At 49.1% G+C, this 22,119-nt stretch overlaps 1 long non-coding RNA gene across 1 annotated transcript; it reads left to right on the forward strand.

Moving 5' to 3' along the window:
• Positions 1-833: 833 nt before the first annotated feature.
• Positions 834-21,143, forward strand: LOC142014503 (uncharacterized). Its single transcript, XR_012645961.1, has 3 exons — positions 834-875; positions 7,946-8,115; positions 21,013-21,143. It is a non-coding gene; the product is annotated as an uncharacterized LOC142014503 (long non-coding RNA).
• The last annotated feature ends 976 nt before the right edge of the window (positions 21,144-22,119 follow it).

A 22,119-nucleotide genomic window follows, 5' to 3' on the forward strand; every position in this document is an offset into this window, starting at 1 on the left:
TACTCCCTCCCTCTGACTCTGTAGCCTTGAATGGGGATTGTTAGGTTTGCCACAATTCAATTTTTATATTTCATGGAAATATTGATGTTTGTTTTTAAGCATTTCTTTTAAATGACTCCTTGTGGAAAATGATTGGGGGCCAGGCAACTGCTTAAGGACAGTAGATAGTGCGATTCAGAATGCAAAGCTTTAAACACAAAGCCCCCCATGTCAAAATATACACAGTAAATATCCCTTAGCCAAAGTCTCCTAAGTTCTCAAGAAGCATTTTTCTTATTTGGCCTCCCTCTAAATTCTGATTAGTATTGATTGAAATTTACTTCACCAGTTTGTGTGTATGCAGTGAAATCAACATTTAATAACATTTACCCTTAAAAGTCTAATCTTTTGACCATCATTACATCGTATAACATATTGTGCTGCTTTCAGCTTTGGAAGCAAGAATGTTGTATTACATTGTATTTTATTTTATTTTTGGAAGCTGTGTTCTTGTTGCTCCAGCAGGACTTATGAGAATAGATCTATGGAGGTGGCTGATGGAGTTCAATAGCCAATGCACAGGAAATTCATTGTATCAGCTGAACAGTCTGCTGGTAAAACGTAAGCTCACAAAACAACTGACCATTGCAATGGTGAAATAAGAACTGTCTCTCTCCGCCAGTCTCCTAATGGTGTTTGGTTTGGCTGCTGGAGCCTGTCACATAAAAGACTGTATTATAAATCAAAGTATTTCAAACAGTTGTGTTAACCACAAGGGAAAACCCAGGATGCTTTTCAGGGGCCCGTCTGAGCCCTCGCACTGAGATGACTGCTCCGAGCTGAAGGAGCAGCTGGAGGATTTCTCCCCAAGCTAACAAAAGATGAGCTCTGTAAAGGTAAGTTTGTGCTCTCTGGCCATTGATTTCTCTCTGCAGTCATCTGCTACAATAGGAATCCTGTCAGGTTATGCTCATCTGCTTCGGTTTGGGGTTCCTTGGAGGGGGGGCGAGAGGGAGGAACAGCTACGTACTTTGAGCCTTACTCTCTTTCCTTTATAAACTGCTTCTCTCAGACTTACAAATAACAGCCAGGGAGATTCTCAAGGAAGCCGAGGCTGGTCTCCTCTTTCAGCACTGTGTGACAGACACTGCTGCGACAGAGCTTAGGCTCCAGGCCAGGCAGCTCTTCCCTTTCAAGCCCAGGAAAATTTCATGTATCAATCTGTTGCTCCAAGGGGAGAAGTTAAACATAGTCCGGATCATGAGAGTTATCACTCAGCACACTGTAGAAATTCTGATTGGATTCTGAGGGGAAAGACGTTATTTTACAGAGACCGAGTTCGAACTGGCTGAAGAGTAACTTGTCAGAGGCATTGCTATTAAACTGGTACCCAGGAGAGGTTTCGTAGAGCTCCTGCCCCTACAGGCCCCTTGTGCTTTTCACAATTAATATGAAAGCAGAATGCCATGGGCTTCACTAGGGTGCTGATTTGTGTTACCCGTGTGGTGAGTATTTGAACTAATACTTTTTCCTGCCGGGGCTCGGATGTTGTAGAGATGTGGTGATCTTGGCTTGAATCCTGGTCACCAGATGAGACACTGGGTCTCCTCCAGACGGAGCAGATCTTCACCATAGTCTGCTAGTTCTTCTCTCCTGTGGGCTGTGAAAAATAATCACCCACTGCAGTTCCTAGGTTCCAGAGCACCACCCGCAGCAGGAAAGAGAGCTGCAACCCTCAGAACCGCCCTCTGTTGCTCCAAGGGGAAAAGTGAGACATAGAGGCCGTTTCTACACATGCCACATTTATGCTAATGAATGGCCTGAAATATGCTATTGAGGTGCAGATGCACATTCCCCACGCCTCATTAGCATAAGGCCACATGATTTGGAGTCCGGAAGACATTCTTCCGGACTCCAAAACGCCATGTAGAAACGCAGCCCCCAGGGGTGGGGGGGCTCTTCCAGAAGGGAGTCCTTCTTTTTCAGGAAGAAGGACGTCCTTCCAGAAGAGCTCCCCCGGGGCCACACTTCTAAACAGTGTTTTGGAGTCCGGAAGAGCGTCTTCTGGACTCCAGATCATGTGACCTTATGCTAATGAGGCACAGGGAATTTGCATCCGTGCCTCATTAACATATTTCAGGCCATTTATTAGCATGGCACTTTCAAAGAAAGCGGCATGTGTAGAAACAGCCAGACAGGGTGAGGAAAACTAACTTTCTTCCTTCACATTGAGTCATGATATCAGTTGGGGACCTGAGATACTATTGCAGCAAAATCAGCCATCATCCTCATCTTGTTCTCCAGCCCTGCATACTCCTGCTCGAGTGGGCTGTTTTTCATTCTCCTCTAAAACCTTCTTTTTTCTTGAGTTAATTGAAATTCAATGGGTATATCCCAATCATTTTTCCTTTGTATGGCCCTTAATGCATAATAACTGACACAGTGAGTGATCACTGTTTGAACCCCCTGGCTACTGGACTACCAGGGTCTACAGATTTAATTCAAATGGAGCTTTTACATGGGGCACAATAGAGACTTGTCAAGCATATGCATAATGGCAATTACTGGAAGCTCCAGAGACTCTTTGAGTTTCACATGCAAGTTAGACCAGTCCTGCTCATGGTGGTGGTGTTCACAATCCAGGAAGGTTTTCAGCCCCTCTGCGTTCTGCCCTTACAACCCTAAAACTACGTCTACACTAGAGCGCTACTTTGAAAGAGCATCTTTCGAAAGAAAGTGATCTAGAGATGCTCTTTCGATGCATGCATCTACACACAGGCGCCATCGACAAGCGCTGTCGAGAGGTTCATGCAGCACATCAAAAGGGGCCGCCCCGGATGTGGAAAGAGAGTGTCTAAATGTACCAGCAGCCTCTTTCGAAAGAAGGTGCCAGGAAAGGCTGCAGACAGGGTTGCAGGGCAGTCAAGCCTTTCCGGAGCCAAAGCAAACTGCTCTTTTAAAGGCCCCTGCCCAACACTCTCGGCCTGCACAGCACGAAGCCTGTGGATTTGCCCCAAGCCCTGCAGATACAGTGCCTGCAGGGGCAGCGATGGAGCAGCAGCAGATTGACACCCTGCTGGCTGCCACCAGCAGAGTGGGTGCCCGGCTATCCGCAGTACTGGTGGCCACCCAGCAGCTCCTGGCAGGGGAGCCCCACCCATGGGCTGAAGAGGACTCCCCAGATCACCAGGCCTTCCTGGCCCCATCCCATGTTTTCCGCCGACTCTGGAGCCATCCCAGCAACTCCAAGTGGTGGGAGCAACTGGCCATGGGGGAGTGGGACAACAACCAGTGGCTCCAAAGTTTCTGGATGCAGTGGCAGACATTTCTGGAGCTCTGCCAGTGGTTGGCCCCCATCCTGAGACACCATGGAACCCACATGTGGCATGCCCTCCACATGGAGAGGAGGGTCATTATAGCTTTCCAGAAGCTGGCTGCTCCAGACAGCTACTGCACCATGGGACACCAATTTGGTGTGGGCAAGGCCACTGGTGGGGTCGTCATGATGCATATAAGGAGGCCTGGGCATGCACCCACAGTGGGGCAGGTGCCCTGGGTGGGAGGGCCAGGATGGTGCTGCTGGGGTGGGGGCCCAGGGTGAGCGTCTGGGGTGGTGGGGCCAGGGAGGGCCGAGCAAACCTCGCACACGCTCATGGGTGCCTATGTCCCTTCCCTGCAGGTGGTCCACACACTAAATGCCATGCTCTTGCAGACGGTTGTCTGCACTGGGGACCTGGACACGGTCATTGCAGGCTTCAGCACATTGAGTTCCTGAACTGCTTCAGGGCCCTTGATGGGACCCACATACCTCTCTGTGCCCCAGAGCACAGCGGAGGACAGTTCATAAACATGAAGGGCTACCATTCCGTGGTCCTGCAGGCCATTGTGGACAGCCAAGCCTGGTTCCAGGACATATATGTGGGCTGGCCCAGCTGCACCCACAACGCATGGGTCTTCCACAACTCAGGCCTGTGCTGCCAGCTGGAGGTGGGGATCTACATCCACCAGCGGAAGATCCTGCTAGGGGATACCACCGTGCCCCTCTGCCTGGTGTCTGACACAGCCTACCCACTCCTGCCCTGACTCCTGAGACCCTATACGGGCCACCCCACCCCCAGCCAGGAGCGCTTCAACTGCCAGCTCAACCACACCCGCCAGGTGGTAGAGCTCACCGTCAGCCTCTTGAAGGGACAGTGGTGCTGCCTCCTTGACCACTTGGTTGTGAGTGACCTCAATGTCCCCCAGGTTGTGGGCGCCTGCTGTATGCTCCACAATATCGTACAGAGTAAGGGGGAGGCCTTTATGCAAAGGTGGGCAGTTGAGGCTGGCATGGGCTACCCCCAGCCAGCCACTGCCCCTAGCCACCAGGCCCAGCAGGCCAGCACCCGGGAGACCCTGTTGTCAGTACTTTGACCTGCGGCCCAGTGAGCACTGCCCCAGCCACCCTCAGCAGGCCTCCCACACACTCTCGCCTCCAGCCCGAGCAAACATCCCCTTGCCCACTGAGCACATGACACACAGTGGTTTGGGAAAAATAAAACTGTGTATTAAAAACTACATAAATTATGGCTAATATTTATTTTCCTCTACAGGACAGTGGAGACAACTATTTAAGGCGGGCCAGGGGGATAACTATGTATAGGAGGGAGGATAACTATATACTGAGGGAGGGGGACCTACGTGGCCCGGGTGGTGGGCCATCACTTCAGGATGGGGGTGGAGGGCTGTGACCCCTGCCAACTCTGGGTCCCAGCCCCCAACTTTGTCCAGGGTCTGTAGCAAGACTGGGTGAGGGCAGGGAGTACAGGGAGGTAATGCCAGGAATCAACCTTGGGCCAACAGTCTGGCCCAGTGGACTCCTCTCCTGGGTGGGGGGGAGGCTGGCAGGTGAGACCACAATGGGAAGGGCAGCAGGGGGGGCAGCAAGCCTGGCAGAAGTGAGCAGAGCAGGGGATGCAGTGGGATCCGGCAGCCAGTCCAGGAGCTCTTGGTAGGAGCCTGCCATATCTTTGAAGGTGGATGTAAATTCTCCCCAGGCTGCCCAGCACCAGGTGGCCTCCCCCCGCTCAAAAAGGAGGTGCTACTCTGCCAGCTCCACCTGCCGCTGGATGGAGGCAGCAATATGGGGGTCCTTGGCCGGCCACCTCAGACTCTGCCAAGACCGGGCCCATCCAGGCGGTGGTGATGGGTTCATGTGGTTGTTGTCCCTCGCCTCTGGGGGTCTGTCTGGGACCATGGATGGGATGAGGTTCTACTGGCCCTTGGATGGTGCAGCTGTGGAAATGGGGGTAAGAGAGAAAAAGGCCGTGAGTACTGACCCCTGCCCCGTGGCCTGTGGCCCATGCCCCCCATCCCCTCAACTGGCACTTGGTCCCCGTCCCCCATCCATGGGTGCAGTGGCCCTGTGAGTGGCCCCTTTGTGTGGTCCATCTCCCTCCGGGGGTGGGGGGAGCTGTCCATAGTAGCAGGTGCTGACGGGCACTGGCGTCCGTGCCGCTATCCTGGGGCTGTGGTCCAGGTGGGCTGCAGAGTGTGTGGAGCCCCTGATAGTGTATGGTGCCCCTGCCCCATGTCCCAGGGTTGTGTGCCCTGTGGAGTACATACCTGAGGGTCCACCACCGAGGTCGGGGGAAGCCCATCCAGCCAATGCCCATCTGGAGGTGTGGGAGAGGAGGTCAATGACCAGGTCCCCTTCCTCGCTGGTCCCAGATCCTGCTCCTCAACTGCCTGGGGCTCCTCAGCCAAGGTGTCGAGGACAGCCAGCAGGGAAGAGGTGTCCTGGGTGCCCAGGATGGCCCTGAGCTCCTGCTAATAGGGGCAAGTGCGGGGGAAGCCCCAAACCAGCTGGATGAGTCTGAAGCCCAGGCGTAACCCTTCTGCAGCTCCTTAACCTTACTCCTGATGTGGTCAGGAGTGCAGGAGGGTGACCGTGGGAGGTCAGATGCTCAGCCAACTGGGCAATGGTGGCCACATTCTGCCGCTTGTTCCCCATCACCTGGAGCATGTCCTCGTCGCTCCAGAGCCCCAGCAGGTCCCGGAGCTCGACCTCGCTCCAGGAGGGGCCACGCTTCTTCCCCCCGTCCGGACTCTCGAGAGCCCTGGGGTAGCTTGGAGGGGGAGCTGTGGGGCAACTCAGGTGTCTGGCTGCTCACCATCCCTCTCTGTGGGCTGCTGGGTTCACACTGAGGCATGCAGGGGCAGCACATGTAGCAGCTGCTGCCTGCACGCTCTCAGCTTTCTGCCACGCACAGACCATAGAGCTCTGCAGGGGCTGGGCAGCACGTCTCTGTGTCCCAGCTGTTTGCTGCCATGGTGGACCCCAGTCTTTCAAAGTAGCAGGATGCGGAGCACCTGTACACCTCTTTTTCTGAAGTTAAATGTCGCAGTATGCCCTATTCCTATTTTCTGTTTGGAATAGCGGTTTCAACGTCTGTGGCGCTTAATGTCGATTTCGTCTTCAAAGTAGCACGCGGCATGCGTAGACGTGATGCACGCTACCTCGAAGTGCTGCCTGCTGTTTCGAAGTAGCAGGCTAGTGTAGACATGGCTTAAGAAAGTGAGGCCTCCAAAAGGCAGTGTGACTCCCCTTTACTTCTAGGGGAAGATAGCAGCTAAATACTCATTCAATGCTTTGAAGAGATACATATCTAATACCTTCTGTGTCGCAAGATGTATGGCCTTCCTTTATCCCAGAGCCTGCCTCGCCTCCCAGTGGCCTGTGTCCTGCACACACATACACTGGCAGACACTGAAGGCATATCTCTCCGCCCTCCTGCCCCCATCTCCCTCCACAGAACCTAGCCCCAGATTCTCTCCCCTCACTCCATCTCAAAAAGGGAACTGCAGAATGAGAGATAATTCAAATACAGATGATGAGACTAATTAGGAGCCTGGAGAAACTTTTCAGAAGACAGACTGGAAAATCTGGGCCCTTAGAAAGGCATGAATAAGAGAGAGAGATGCTAGAGGGATGGAAATAATGAATGGGACACAGACGTACCCCAGAAACATCTGTGCTCCCCATCATTAAACACAAGAACACAAGCACAGTCAAGGCCATTAAAAAAGTGGGAAATTCAGATAGACAGAAGGAACAGCCTCCCACCCTGGCAACTGGAGTGTGGAGTTCACTGCCACATAAAGTCACGGAGGCCAAGGACACAGCAAGATTCAAAGAGGGATCAGACGCTTCACTGAATGCCACAGCTATGCAGAGCTAGAGCTGTGAGTTCTGACAGCCTTGGGAGGGGATGCTGAATCTGGTACTTTACCTCGCCCCTCAGTTTTCAAGGGCCAAGTGAGAGCGGATGTGGGGGCAGCTTCTCCCAGGTCTGCTACTACCAGGCTCTTGCACTGCGGAATTTTCTGCACTGGCCACTGCCTGATACTTGAGACTGGGCTAGATGGGCCTGGGTCTAATCTTGTCTGGCCATCCCTGCAGCCTGCATGGGCTCACAGGATCCATCGTCTTCCCAAATTTTCTCCCCTGAAAACTCAGCATGCACCCTGCCCCCGGCAGGTTTCTCCCCTCCTCCAGGTCACACCACCTCTTCCCTGCCTCATTCTTTCCTCTGCCTACAGTCCCTCTTCTCCAGCTAAGCGGGACAGCCTCAGGTGAGACAGCCCAAGAGCGAAACAAATGAGCTCAGCACCACGGTCCCTGGGGCAAGTGGGGAGGGAGCCTTGAGCTACAACGTGGAAGGGGTGGGGCCAAGCGCATGAGGGGCATGCCTAAGGCACTGCCAAGACCACAGTGCTGGTCTCTTTCCCCACCTCAGCCATGCTCAGCAGTGCTGCCATGTCGGTTCAAAGGGGCCCGGAGCTCTGGTCTGCTGCTGCCAAAGTAGCAGTGGCCTGAGCTGTGGGCCCCTTTGAAACTCCAGGCCTGGGGGCAGATTCTCGCTTTGCCCTCCTCCCCACATGGAAATGGCTGTTGAGGGTCATGTACTTCCTTTATCCCTTTCAGGTGGCAGTGGTGATAGGATGCACCTCCAGGAAATACAGGATTTGAATTAGCAACTGATCCGGGACCTATACATTGTTAGCAGATGTTAGTAAGAAGTAGGCCACAGAGCAGACCACAAGGATGTTGTTTGGAGGGTGGCAGAGATCCGAAATACTCTTTAGTCACACCAGGTAAGAGGCTGAAGAGCCAGCTGATCTCATGGATATGACAATACAGGGACACAACCTCGTATGACTAAGAGGTACAGCGACAAGGAGTCAGAGCGATGACCAGGAATCCAAGCTGAAATTTCAGACATCCCCAGTAGGTAAAAAAAGAGCCTTTGAGACAGAAACCTTCTGCCGGTGAACACTCTGACAACAGCCGAGACCTGCTGTCTGCAGCGATGCAGGTAGAAAGGCCATGGATTGCAATAGTACAAAATCTTCCATTCCAGCGTGCCCTCTCTAAGCTGTGCTGGGACAGGAGTAAATTAAACCCCCTTTACTGGCTGAGCTCCTGTGGTACAGAGGCCCTCAGCAGCTAAGGGTAGGTTTGCTGTACCTGAGCAAAGGCATTGGGATTGCAATTAAGATTACGTTTGTACTGAAATGCAGGACAAATAATAATTAAAAAAAAGTGAGAAAGAGAGAAACACATGCACATTACAACTAGCATTTTACAAGAGGGACCTAAGGAGGTTCACTTTGCTCTTCTGTATGGGATTCCAAATCAATATGTGCTGCGTAACTGACTCAACAGAGTCCGTCAGAAGCACAAAACTAGCATTTGGCATCAGTTCCCAGCATGATGCAACTTAAAGCAGAGATAAGCCCATCCATGAATGTGGAATGAATTGCTAACAGAGCTATGGAGCAAGGTGAGCTCTGTAATACTGGCAGCAAGCAGGATACTAGCCAGCCTAAATTATATCTCAGTTACGCAAATATAGGTCCTGCTGGATAGGTCCAGACAATTCTTACCAGCTTTAAGAGCTGAATTTGGCAAGACATCATTAAAGGTCATCTAGATACAATTCTTAGGCCAAGGTACCACTCTACAGACACAGTTCAGGACACACTTTCTTGCTGACTCGGAAGTTATGCTTAAATTTCACTTTGCAAACTTGAAGATGCTATATCCTGGGCCTCCTAGAAGACGATACATTTGGCAGGCCAGGTCATGGCCTCAGCAACATTGAATGGTCAAGCCTGGTGACATCTTAAACTGAGCTGCATGATGGCAAGAGCCCTGCTGAAGCAGCTTTTGCCTCAAGTGGAATAAGAAAACGCATGATAGATGGAACCATGAGCATAAAATACAAGCTATGCCTTTCAAATTGAAGCAAGAGTGTGCTGCTGCTGAACTAGACTGGCAGGTGGTAAGCTGTTTACAGAGACACGAATGCACAGTAAAGACAGGAAACACCTGGGTCAACAGTGTCTGTTCTAACCATTGAAAACACTGCTCAGTGTTTAAACCTCTGCAGTTCAATTCCTCCCCCCAACCTTGACTTGAACCAGACTTTGCTGGGCCCTGGAAAATGTGTGGGGACAGGAGCAACGGGCAGGCTCAGCTCTTGCCCCTCCCTCCCCCAGAAAGGAGCTGGGCATCAGGTGGAAAGGATGGGGCTGGGGACAGCCAGCCCTCAGCACTGCCTGGTCTGTGCTGCACCTCCCCCAGCCAGCCCTCAGCACCGTGAAGATCTGCTGGCAATTTCACGGGCCTTGTGTCTGGCTGCCATTGGGGTGGCGGTAGTAGCCCACAACACCAGGCTCCTTGAACTCAATGGGTCCCAGGGAAATTGCCCCCTTTTCCTGCAGCCCCAGCAGCAGCCCTGACTTGAACTAAAGGAGCTCCACCAGCCATGTGTCTGGCTCTGCTGCCACCTAGCAGGGAGGTGCTTTCCCAGCAGGTTTGTGCTGAGGAGGTGAGTTCCTCCAGGTGGAGGGAGCAGGCGGCTGCACCCAATCAGTGTGATCTCACTTCACATTTACATGGGTCACAAAGTCACTGCCACTGTGTAGCTGAGACCTGGACAAGGAGGGAAAAGCTCCAGCCAAGCTTGCACGTATGTATGTCCAGGCAGCAGGGCTGAGAGCTCCTGGGGTGCAAGGCAGGAAGCCGTTGACTATGGCAGCACCACGTTGCCGCTCCAGAGGCTGGCAACCCATTGTGCAAGGAGCCAGACTCCGAACAGCAGCTCGCCCTTCGACCGAGTCCCAGTGCAATGCCAGCAGTGAGGCTGTAGGGATGAGCTGGTGCGTGGGCCGGCTGGACGTGGGAAGCTCAAGCAGGGTAAGGAATGAGAACAGCTCAGAAAACATGGGTTAGTCTGTGGATGAGGCAGGAATTGTTCATGGAACAATTTTACTTTCCATTGAGATGTTCTGGAGGAAAACATTGGAACAATTGTCTGCAAATTGAAATGTGTCAAGCCCAGATGCTTAGAGCTCCCCAGTGCAGCCTGGCCTCAGCTACAAGCAAGCACATGGGAGGGGGCAGGACCTCCAACCGGTGCCTCCAGTCTCAGGGCACATAGCTGGGGCACGAGTGCCAGCAGTCCTCCCCTCCCCTCCAGAGTTGGGGAGCAGCTGCAGCCTCCTTTTCACATGCTGCCATTGGTCTCTCGCCCCCCCTCTTCTTACAAGGTAGTTCCTCAGCTGCCCAGCCCCCCGTTCCCTATCTCTGTCTCTTCCCCTGTCCGTCTCTGTCCCCGTGTCCATTTCCCTTTATCCATCCTGTCTGTCAGCTTCCACAGGTGGTGAGAGCACTAAGAAAGGGGCTTTTCAGCTTGGAAGAGCCAAATCCCAGGAGATGTGGTCAAGGTCTGTAAAGTCATGACTGGTGTAGGAAAAGGGAATAAGGAAGTGTTATTTATTCCGCTCATAACACAAGAACTGGGGGTCACCAAATGAAATTAATAAATAGCAGGTTCCACACAAACTGAAGGAAGCATTTCTTCACCCAGTGATGTCAGCCCAGGAAACTCCTTGCCATAGGGTGTTGTGAAGACCAGGTGTTTAACAGGCTTCAAAAAAGAGCTAGATATATTCATGGAGGGGAGGTGGCTATTGGCCTGGATGGCCAGGAATGATGTGCCTAGCCCGTTTGTCAGAAGCTGGGAATGGGCAAAATGGGAGGGGTCACTTGATGATTTCCTGTTCTGTTCATTCCCTCTGAAGCCTTTAGCATTGGCCTCTGTCACAAGACTGTACACTGGCCTAGAAGGACCCAGTGTGGTGCAGGTAGCTACTTTTGGCTGATGTATTCCTCGACATGTCTCCACACGGGCTAATCTTTACTCATAATTTAATCTTTAATTCCTGGAAACTCCTGCCAATTCCTGGTGGTTTGACAGCACTACATAAGCCTTTCTATGTTCTTCCATGTGCCTCCTTCTTTCCCTACTTCAACCCCAAGTAAAAGCCTTGCCATTCTACAGTTAACTCCTGCTATAAAAAGAGCTAGTATAGTGGTTAAGGAAAGGTATAGCATGTCCTGCCACACTCACCCTTCACCTGAGTTTTGTCTCTTCAGACTGCAAATACTGAGGGACAGGGACCCTTGGGCTGCACAGAACCTTGTACAAGAGAAGCTGCATTTTGTCTTGGGCCCCACAGCAGCCAGTGCTACTCGTCTCTCTTTTCACAACATTTAAATTCTCTCCTGAGCAAAGCAACCACTTTTGCAGGCTTTGTTTCTGTGCTGATTTTTTTTCCTATAGTGGATTACCCTAAATATGTCAAAATCCATCTGCTCATCCCCACACCAGGTTTCTAACCAGTTAAAAAGCTGGCACTCTGTAAAGAAGAGAAAATGAGATCAATAAGTACCTCACACAACTTTTGCAGCCTGGGGAGATAAATAGTTCTTGTGCAGTACCTGTCAGGATGATGTGGCGATTTGTGCTGACCTGAGAATATCCACATCCCTTTCTTTGCTGTAGGATTGGAGAATACTCTTCAAAAGGGTGACAGTTCAGTGCAGCACTAAAGAACAGGAATGTTTTCTGCAGTTTTCTGCCTTTCACATGACATGCAGTCACACAGATGAAGGACAAATTCCCAGCTCTTCCAGCTGTTCTGTACTACGCAGCTGGGTGCTGATTTGCTACCCTTCTTCTGAGCTGTGCTTATGAGAGGGCCTTTAGGAAAACAAACTAATAGATTATCTGTCTCCCCTCCTGCCTCTGCAAACACATAGTAGTAGTAGCAGGCATCCTTCAGTCTGCATAGACTATGGATCACTCCCTTTAAAGTTTCAATTGAGGACGTCATTTACAGCGTCTATTGTGACTATGAAGACCCACACGAGAGTGACAGTCCTTGCTGCATCTCTTGCAGATGTGGTGGGTGTCTGGCAAGTCCTTATTGTGCTTTTTGTGCGCTCGCTTCTCCTCTGCTAGCTGTCTGATCTTCATCTTGCCCTTCTGAAGGCCCTTGTGTAACCCCTGCCTCCATCTGTCGTGGTCGTCTGCTAGTTCTTCCCAGTTGTCCAGCTCGATGTTTACCTCTCTGAGGTCTCTCTTGCAGACATCTTTGTAGCGCAGCTGGGGGTGTCCGGGAGGTCTTTTTCCAGAGGCTAGCTCACCATACAAGATGTCTTTTGGAATCCTTCCATCACTCATCCTGTGGACGTGGCCAAGCCAGCGGAGTCGACGCTGCCTGAGGAGGGTGTGCATGGTTGGGATTCCAGCTTGCTCGAGGACAGTGGTGTTGGTCACTCTGTCCTTCCATGATATTCCAAGGATGTGCCTGAGGCGGCGCAAGTGGAAGACGTTCAGCATCTTTTCCTGGCAGGCATACAGGGTCCAAGTCTCGCTGCCATAAAGGAGGGTGCTGAGGATGCAGGCTGTGTAGACTTGCATTTTGGTGTGAGTGTACAGCTTGTTGTTATTCCACACTCTCTTGCTAAGTCTGGACAGAGTTGTGGCTGCTTTTCCGATCCTCCTATTTAGTTCAGTGTCCAATGACAGGGTGTCAGTGATGGTGGACCCGTGGATGACCTCTAACGTATAGTTGTCAATGCTGATTGATGGGGATTCAGCAACATCCTGACCGAGTACGTTTGTCTTCTTTAGGCTGATGGTAAGCCCAAAGTCCTTGCACAGGATATGCGCGATGCTAACATTGTAACGTTGTATGAGAACAAAGGAGACAGAAGCGACTGCAACAACTACCGTGGAATCTCCCTCCTAAGCATCACTGGTAAACTGTTCACTCGCGTCATCCTTGGCAGACTCCAGAAGATTGCTGAGAGGGTGTACCCCAAATCGCAGTGCGGATTCTGCGCAGAGAGGTCTACCGTTGACATGGTCTTCTCTCTAAGTCAGCTGCAGGAGAAGTGCAGGGAGCAGAGAAAGCCACTCTACATAGCCTTCATCGACCTGACCAAGCCCTTTGACTTTGTCAGCAGGGATGGTCGGTTCAAACTGCTCCACAAGATAGGCTGTCCTCCACGGTTACTCAAGATGATCCAGTCATTCCACGAAGACATGAGAGGAACCATCCAATATGACGGCGCATTTTCGGATGCTTTCGGAATCAGGAGCGGTGTCAAACAAGGATGCGTGCTTTCTCCGACATTGTTTGGGATCTTCTTCGCAGTCCTCCTGAAGCATGCCTTTGGATCTTCAACAGAGGGCATCTTGCTGCACACAAGATCTGATGGGAAACTGTTTAACCTTGCAAGGCTGAAAGCTAAGTCTAAGGTGCGAGAAGTCCTCATCAGAGACATGCTGTTCGCAGACGATGCTGCTGTAGTGTCTCACGCAGAAGACCAGCTTCAAAAACTGCTGGATCGGTTCTCCAAAGCCTGCAAACACAAGTAGTTCATCAAGCCTAAAGTGCCATGCCCACGTTGATACATTACATCACATCACTCTGCCATCTTCTGACAAGCCACCCTGTTTGGTTTCCTATCAAAACAAAAAAGCAATAAAGTAGCACTTTAAAGACTAACAGAATAATTTATTAGGTGATGAGCTTTCGTGGGACAGACCCACTTCTTCAGACCATAGCCAGACCAGAACAGAAACAGGTTGGTTTCTGGTCCCCTGCAGACTCCCTGCCAGAGAGGCTGCTAACGTGGAATTTCAGCCCGAACTGCCCTTCTCTTTGCAAACAGCAGTGACAGTGAAACAATGTGAGGAGCTGTCACAGCCTTTATTGAGCTCTTGCTGTCACACACCACCAGGCTGCTGTGTGTGCCCACAGTGGGTCTGGCTACTTCTGGCTTTATGCGTCTGAGACGAGTCAGGTGCTGCCTGAGTTGTGGGTCACTAGGCCCAATCCTGGGGTACAGATACTTGATATAGCAACCTCCTCTGTGAGATAGGCAGTAAGGCTGCCAACTCCAGGGTGCCTAGACAAGAACTGGCTTCCCCACCTCACCATTAGCTTAAGCATATTCTTCCCAGAGTTCATCTTTGTCATCAGATGAGGATCTAAAACAAGCCCCAGGCCTGGTATGCGCTCTGAGGCCTAATGTAAAGCAACATTATGCTGTGAGCAAGAGCCAGGTCCTGCTCTCAGAACTTGTCATGAACAGGGCTGATTGTGCAGAAACACTAAATGGTACTAGGTACATGCCAATAGGGGTGGTAACCACAACCCCTTAGGAAATATCTTGGTAGGAAACACACTCCTCACTGACAACAGAGATACCAACCCAGGCTCAGGGCATAGTGTAACATTACAGCATGGTGGAGAGTGATGGTTTCATCAAACCACCCTGTACAAGAAGGGAAGAAGAGCTCAGTGGTTTGAGCACTGGCCTGCTACATCAGGGTTGTGAGCTCAAACCTTGAGGGGACTGTTTAGGGATTGGGGGCAAATAGATTAAAAACAAATCTGCTAGGGATGGTGATAGGCCCTGCTGTGAGTGCAGGGGACTGGACTCAATGGCTTCTCAAGGTCCCCTCTAGCTCTATGAGACAATTATAGCTGTATCTGGTGGGACTTCCTGGTCACAGGTGATGCAAAATTTGGTTGTGCCTGTTGTGAGAGTTAGAAGTCACTGTTGTGGTGTCCTAACAGGTGCCTTGCTCTGTCCAATGGTGGTAAAAGTTTGGCTGTGTACATTCCTCCCCTAGTATGTTGTACTAGGTCTGAGCAAGTAGCCTGTGCTTCAGACTCTGAGAGAGCTCCCAAAGGCCACATGAGACCATCACTTTCCCCAGTCCAGACAAAGAGTTAAGTTCAGATACCCCAATGTTTATAGACCTAGACAGACAATCTGTGACACACACCTCATGCATCATTTTATGCTCTTCGTGAAATGTTTGTCACCTCCCCTTGTGTCTCAGGCAAAGCATTCCTCTTCACCACCTGTTATTGTCCTTTCTCTCCTGATGTTTCAGACAAAATATCACTTTTGTCAACATATTTTATCATGTGATAGGTTGTGATGTCCTTGCACTGGCCTGGTGGACTAGATTTATGTGTTCCACGTGTTTTAGCAGTGCTAGCAATGCTGGTGCCAAGTTCATGTCCTGGACCCCAAGTTACAGGCAAACATTTGCTCTTGATAGGGCCTGTCAGCCACTAGTAGTATAATTCTTGATCACTTTGGTTCAGGCCTCAGGCCTGAAACCAGAACAAGGCTTTAGTCTCTTTTTTCTCCTACTCCTGTGTATAAGGTAAGACTTGGAGGGATTGCCTTTGTCCAGCCTTGGGAGCAGGGAGAAATCCCACAGATGGAGCTGAGCCCATTACCAGGGGTACATATGTACAGTGGTTCAGTAGTGTTTCTATACTTTAACAATATGCCTGGCCAGGTCCTTTGGAGTCTTATCTGATTTTGTGGTCCCTGGGGGCTCTTTTGGAGTCTGCTGCATCAGCTATCTGTTCTGAGCCAGCACAACATACGGGGGAGCATTCTCACTCAGCCAAATGGCTGTCATCACTGGACGGAGGAAGACACCACCAGGACACCATACCAGTGACTTCTGGACCACAGTTTTGAGGTTCCTTCCTGTTCTAGGATTCTCTGCATCTCCTTCCTCAATCTGGTCTCTTTGTTCCTTCCCCTGGCCCTCTGTGAGTCTCCTGGATTATTTTCATCACTAGTGCTAACACGTGTTTTTTTCTGTTTTTTCACTATTGCAACACACCCTCTGCAGACAGCTTTGATTCAACTGCTTTCCCATGTTTCAGCCATCCATGTTGAAGTACCATGTTACCCTTTGAGATGTCCATTGAAAGGTTCTTGATGGAGCAGATGTCTTCTGAGCATGAATAACTGTATCACATGCTAGCAGGCTGTCATTAAGGTTTGTCCCTTACTGTAGGAAGACCCATGACAACATGAGATTAAATGGGTTAAATAATTCACTGACAACAGTGAATTCACTGTCTAGCTGTCCAGACCAAACTACCAACTATGCATTTCATCACAAGATTAAAATGTTTAACAGAAAAAGACTTCCCCAAACTAGCTGGGAATAAGAAACAAAACAGCAAATATTTGGCATAAATCTTGCAAAGGTTTCCCATTGGCTGAATCCCTGAACCCGGCTAAGAGGGCTTTATAGATTTCCATTGCAGGTTGCCTCTGATAGATTGGATAGAAAAGTCTCAGGGTTTTCAGCTTTGTTCCTGATATTCTCAGGGCACCTAAGAGACTAACACATGGACCAGGATGGGAGCTGCTGCACAGATACAGGAAAAAGGTGAGTTCCTGCCCCAGAGAACTCACTAGCTCAGAATAAGACCAGAGAGAACAGATGGACAAGTCAGACAGATAGGGAAGCGGAGCATGAGGAAGCAAGGAATCAATTTTGACCCGCAGGATGGGAAGTGACTTTGCACACCAGCAACCAAAGACAGATAAAAATGGGATAAAGAGGAAAGACCATTAATGGAGGTCTGTTAAACCACAGGGAAATCATTTGCATGGTGATACTGGTGAGGATTGTTGGGACTCGGGGTAGCTTCAAACCAAAACTGCCATTGTTCTCTCAGAGAAGGGGAGAAAAATAGGGTAAGACAAGAAAAGTAGACAATAACACACAGCTCTGTGAATATGCCACTCCCCTGATCTCAGCAAATCTGACACTGGCACGCTGCCTAGTACAATATTTTTGAAAATTGATTCATTTTGGGCTGGCTACCTCTGTATTTTTCATGTGCAATTTGCTGGTGCTTGTGAAAGATGGAATTCCTCTCCTTAATCCCCAAACAGATGCAGTTCTGGCAGCAGAGGACAATTAACCACCAGCAAGATATTGGAGCCACAGGCTTCATCTTGCATAATTCTTGTGTGCAGTGCCATACACCTGTAGGTAGTCAGCTAATAATGGACTTTTACCAAGCTGCTGCACAGCCCCCTCCATTGACACTTATATGTCAGAAGGATTTCTCTTTCTTTCAAGCTATGTCTGAATTGAGCTACATATCAGAGCTGTGAGCAGTAATAGAGAAGCCCTGGGGGTAGGCCAAAGGATTCAATTTCATACTTCATTTGCAATATACTGAACTCAGCAGGCTGAGCAAAGTTATTGAGACAGAAAAGTGTGTGGGTAAATATTGTGTTGTGCACAAAGCTTTAGACTCAGGGGTATAATTAACATTGGGCATTTGGGTATGTTATGCAGTGCCAACGAGTTCATTTTATCCTGCTGCATCATACTGACATCAAAGCTATTTCTCTTGGAGGTACAGAAAGAAAGGAAGAAAGAAAGAAGTTTGTCAATTGTCAAAATTAATACAAACTTAATTTTGATTAAGTTTTATGAGTGAAACAAAAAACAAGCCAAACACTGAAGTTACATTTGTCCCAGTCCTGCAGTTCTTTGCAGAAGTTTAATACTTTGCTGCAACAACACCTTGCCCACCACATCCCTGTCCTTTTAGGGCACTGATAAAAACTCAGGCATGGCTTTCTACTCAGCTCTTTTTAGAAAAGAACCTTTACACACACCCAAAATGATGCCATTTTCCCTGTCATATGCTACACATGCACCGTGCTCATATGTTATAGAAATTACTGTATAGCTGAAAAAAAATCAAACCTGCTATCTTGTTTATGCTCTGAGTATAAGCTATATTTGAGCGTCTTCTAGCTGAATAAGTGGGATGTAGTAAGACCAACAGGGGTCCTGATCCTGTACCTGGCTCTGTGTGCTTAGGGGCCTTGGTAGAGCACCAGTCATCTGCACATTCTGGGCCAATTGCAGGGTCAGGACTTACAAGTGTGGGACAATAAAAGACATACTCTGTTCTCCTTTCTGGTGGAAGGTTACCACCGCCTGTTTTAGAGTTACTGGTAAATGAGTCCCACAGGATCTTAAATGCAAATGTATCAATGAACTAACCAACAAGGTCCAGGAAGGGCTATGGGGTGCAATGTGTTAACGGCTACCAAATCAAACTGCTGAACAGGGCGTGCTCCTCTTTCAGCTCCTGTCTGTTACCTGTGTGACGGAAAATGACGTTGTTACGGGGGCGTTCAGGCAGGGAGATGTTTGCTGGAGGTCGCATGCGGCCAATAGCAAAACATCATTTGAATTTCTGCATGTTGTGGATGACCTTTTTCAAACACACATGCTGCTCCCACCAAGAAGTGATTATCTAGAACTTCGTTATGACGTAAAACGATGAATGAAACAGGGGACAAGGTTGCCTGGGGACCAGTGAGCTGGACCTGATTCTATTTAATATGGACAAGCAAAAGACACTCCCAACCTCTAATCTATACACTGGGTACATCACCAGGAGGGGACTGTGTTTCTGCATCCAGCACTGGTGAGATGGCTACCAGAAAGTGGTGTCCAGTTCTGCGCTGCATGTTTTAGGGTGAATGTTGAAACATTTGAAAGGGTGCAGAAAAGAACCTCACAAATGATGTCATTGCTGCAAAAGAAAAAAAAGTCCATGAAAGCCGAAGAGATCAATCTGCTGTGTTGATCACAAATGAAGTCTGAGAGGTGGCTTGGTTACAGTGTAGAAGTACCTTCCTGGACAGAAAATAGCAGGGATTAAAAGTCTCTTTCATTGCCCAGAAAAAGGCATAATTAGAACCAAAGGCTGAAAGCTGAAGCCAGAAATCTTCAAAGTAGAAATAGGACATCCATTTTTAAGAAGATGATTAACAATTGCAACAAACTGCCAAGAGAGGTTCTGGTTCCTACAGATTGATCTCGTGTGCAGATCAAGATCTGATGTCTTTCCTAAAGTCATGCTTTAGTTAAACACTTGTTGGGCTCAGTACAGAGCTTACTGGGTGAAATGTACCAGCTTGTGCTATACAAACAGTCAGACTGGGTGATCTAAAGGTCCCTTCTGGCCTTCCATTCTGTGAATCTATTAAAGTGAACGTTTGTGATTTCCTAAGACCTATCATTCACTTGGGCACAGATAGCAATGAGTGCGAGGCCTTGCCATCTTTATGCTTACCTTCTGCCCAGCAGGACACTCTTGGTGCTGGCAATAGCAGCAAATACAGCTGTCTCATTTTCTCTGGATGGGAGAGTGCCCATCCTGCTACTTGGAGGGGATTTCCCTGTGGTATCTAGAGCAAGCTTGGGGGTCTGTCTACTGACCAGACATGTCTGAGAAAAACAGTTCCCTTCGCATAAAATGTTGCAGCCAGAGGAACGCATGTTGCTTGCTTGGATGAAAGTGTCACAGCTCTGGGCTGGAGAGGCTCTTCCATGGAGGGGAACACCCTACAAAGATCATAGCAAGGCTCTACTCCACTGTCAGCAAAGTATGCTGTGATATCAACACTGAGAAACTGAAAATGTTTCCTTCTCCTCCAAATGATGCTGGCCAGAACCACAGAATATGTCATCGTCAGCCTTCAAGCAGTGATGAGTCTGAGGTCTCATAGCCTGTGACCCTCAGAAGGGATCTGCCAATCATTAATTCCCTCTTGCCAAGAAGACAGCATTGAATCCCAGCCCTGGGAATGCTTTAATGCCACGTCTTACTTGTGAGACATTTTTATGTCTATTTCAGGCTATTTTCTTCTGATGCTCTCCAAGCTCTGTATAATTGGACTTCTTTTGGCTAAGACACAATTTGGGGAAAAAATAACCCCTGTACAACCTATGGCTACGTCTACACTACAGCAATCTGTTGAAGTTACTGTTGAAAGAGATCTTCCGGCAAAAAGTCTGTCAACAGATCACGTCCACGCATAAAAGAAGATTGAGAAAGTGATCTGCTCCATCAACACATAGCAGCCAGATTGCCCAGCTGCTCTGTTGACAGAACGGCCAACTGGAAACTCAGCAAACAGGGCTGCCCGGTGAACAGGAAGACCTGTCTATTGACAGAGGGGTCCGCCTCTCAGCATTCATGAAGGCATTATTCCTCACCATGGTGAGGTAGAATGCTGTTGGCAGAAGTTCCAGCACATTTTGTGTGTAGATGCTCAATGAATTTTGTTAACAAAACTCTCCAGTGTAGACATAGCCTATGTGGAAATAGAAAAATATGATGTTGAACTGAAGTTCCTGTCATTTGTTTGGGTGGATATTATTTTGGTTTTGGCACTCATGAGTGAGCCTAAGATTGTGGGTCATGGAAGTCATAGAAATCATGGATTCTGTGACTTTCAGTGACCTCCATGGCATTGTCTGACTCAGCTTGGGCCCCTGTACTCTGAGGTGGTGGGACTGAAGATTTCAGTCACTGCAGGTGATGGGGGCCCTGGAGCGCCCGGTGGTGGTGGGGATGCCACAGTTGTCATCTGCCTCTGGAACTCTGAGCAACTGAAGATGAGGTCCCAAAATTCTCAGTAATCTTCACAGTCTGCAAAGTCTTCCAGTCAGCTTCCCACACACTAAGCCCCCACATAACTTTTAGTACAAGTCACAGACAGGTCGCAGGTTTCTGTGAATTTTGGGGTGTTTTGCATGTGTTCTGCCTAAGACATTTCCTAAAAATACCCATGACAAAATCTTAACTTTTCTTATGAGTGATGTGTCTGAAACTCATGCCAGGACAACGGTTAATCTCACCACAGTGTGTGTGTGTATGTGTGTGTGTGCGCGAGCATGTGTAAAAACAAGCTACGTATACATACACAGATGTGTAATTACTTCTGACCAATATTATGACCTTTCTCTTCCCCTTTAGAAATGAGAAGCCCAGTGACTCACCCATGAGGGGTCACTCTCCTGTTGAGCTCAAAGGCTGCAGGCAGGTTGTATGCAAGGGAAGATGCACTCCTCCTACGTGATCATTTTCTCTTCATGTGTTTATATACTTATGTCATTAAACTGTAATTCTATTTCCAGGCTGCTTTTTGTTGTGCAATCTAATAAGCATGATTGTAATAGCATAATTCATTCTCTTGGCTTGTGTGCAGCAGCGAATTAGCTTGCTAATGGATTCATAGGTTCAGAATCAGTGCCGCAATATGTTACGCTTCACGGTCACCTCAAGATACATTTTTTAATTTCTCAAAGGAAACCCAAATCCTGTTTGAAAGTAACAATTTCCTCACTGTTTCCCTTGGTGCATCTGCGATTGCAGCGGCTGGCATCCCAGGGTGCTGCCTTGCAGAGGGGTGTGCAGCTGTGAGCAGCCATTGGACTGCTTTCAGCAATAACCGAGCCAGCAGTCAGTAGTGACTCTGTAAACCAAAGGAAGCCCTGGGCAAGCTGCCCTTCAGGTGGCAGATGAGAGCAGCCAGTGTCCAGCCTCCCACAGTTTAGGAGCACCCCTGCAGTAGCAGCCCTTGCACTACTAATTGATAAGTGGCATTAAATAATGCTAATTGGCATGTACCACTCCATGCCCTATTATCCTGGCATCATTAGGCAAACAATGATTTCTTTCTCAAGACGTATGCAGACCTAGCAAGCAGAAGGGTATTATTTTCCCTCCCACGAGGAAGTATTTCATTATTCCAAAATTCTGCTTTACATCAATCACGCAGCTAGCCACGGGCAAAAAGAAAGAGTCCAGTTCAGCACAAGTGTAACTGCTTCAAGTGCTGCTCTGGAAGCCCATAGAAACAAGGTGGCTCCCCCGTGTTACTAAGGTCTCCAAGCAGCCACCGTTCTAAATGAACACAAGAAATTTAAAACAGAATAAAAAGACAAAGCAGTAAGTTTAAACCCAAACAAAAAGGCTTGTGCTAGAATTTGATCTCGGTTACGCTGGAGAAAATCCAGAACAATTCCTCTGATTTTCCATTTATGCAGATGGATGTGAGACCAGAATCTGGCCTTGTAACAC

This window comes from Carettochelys insculpta, chromosome 6 (genome assembly GCF_033958435.1).
Source record: "Carettochelys insculpta isolate YL-2023 chromosome 6, ASM3395843v1, whole genome shotgun sequence".
Lineage (NCBI taxonomy): Eukaryota > Metazoa > Chordata > Testudines > Carettochelyidae > Carettochelys > Carettochelys insculpta.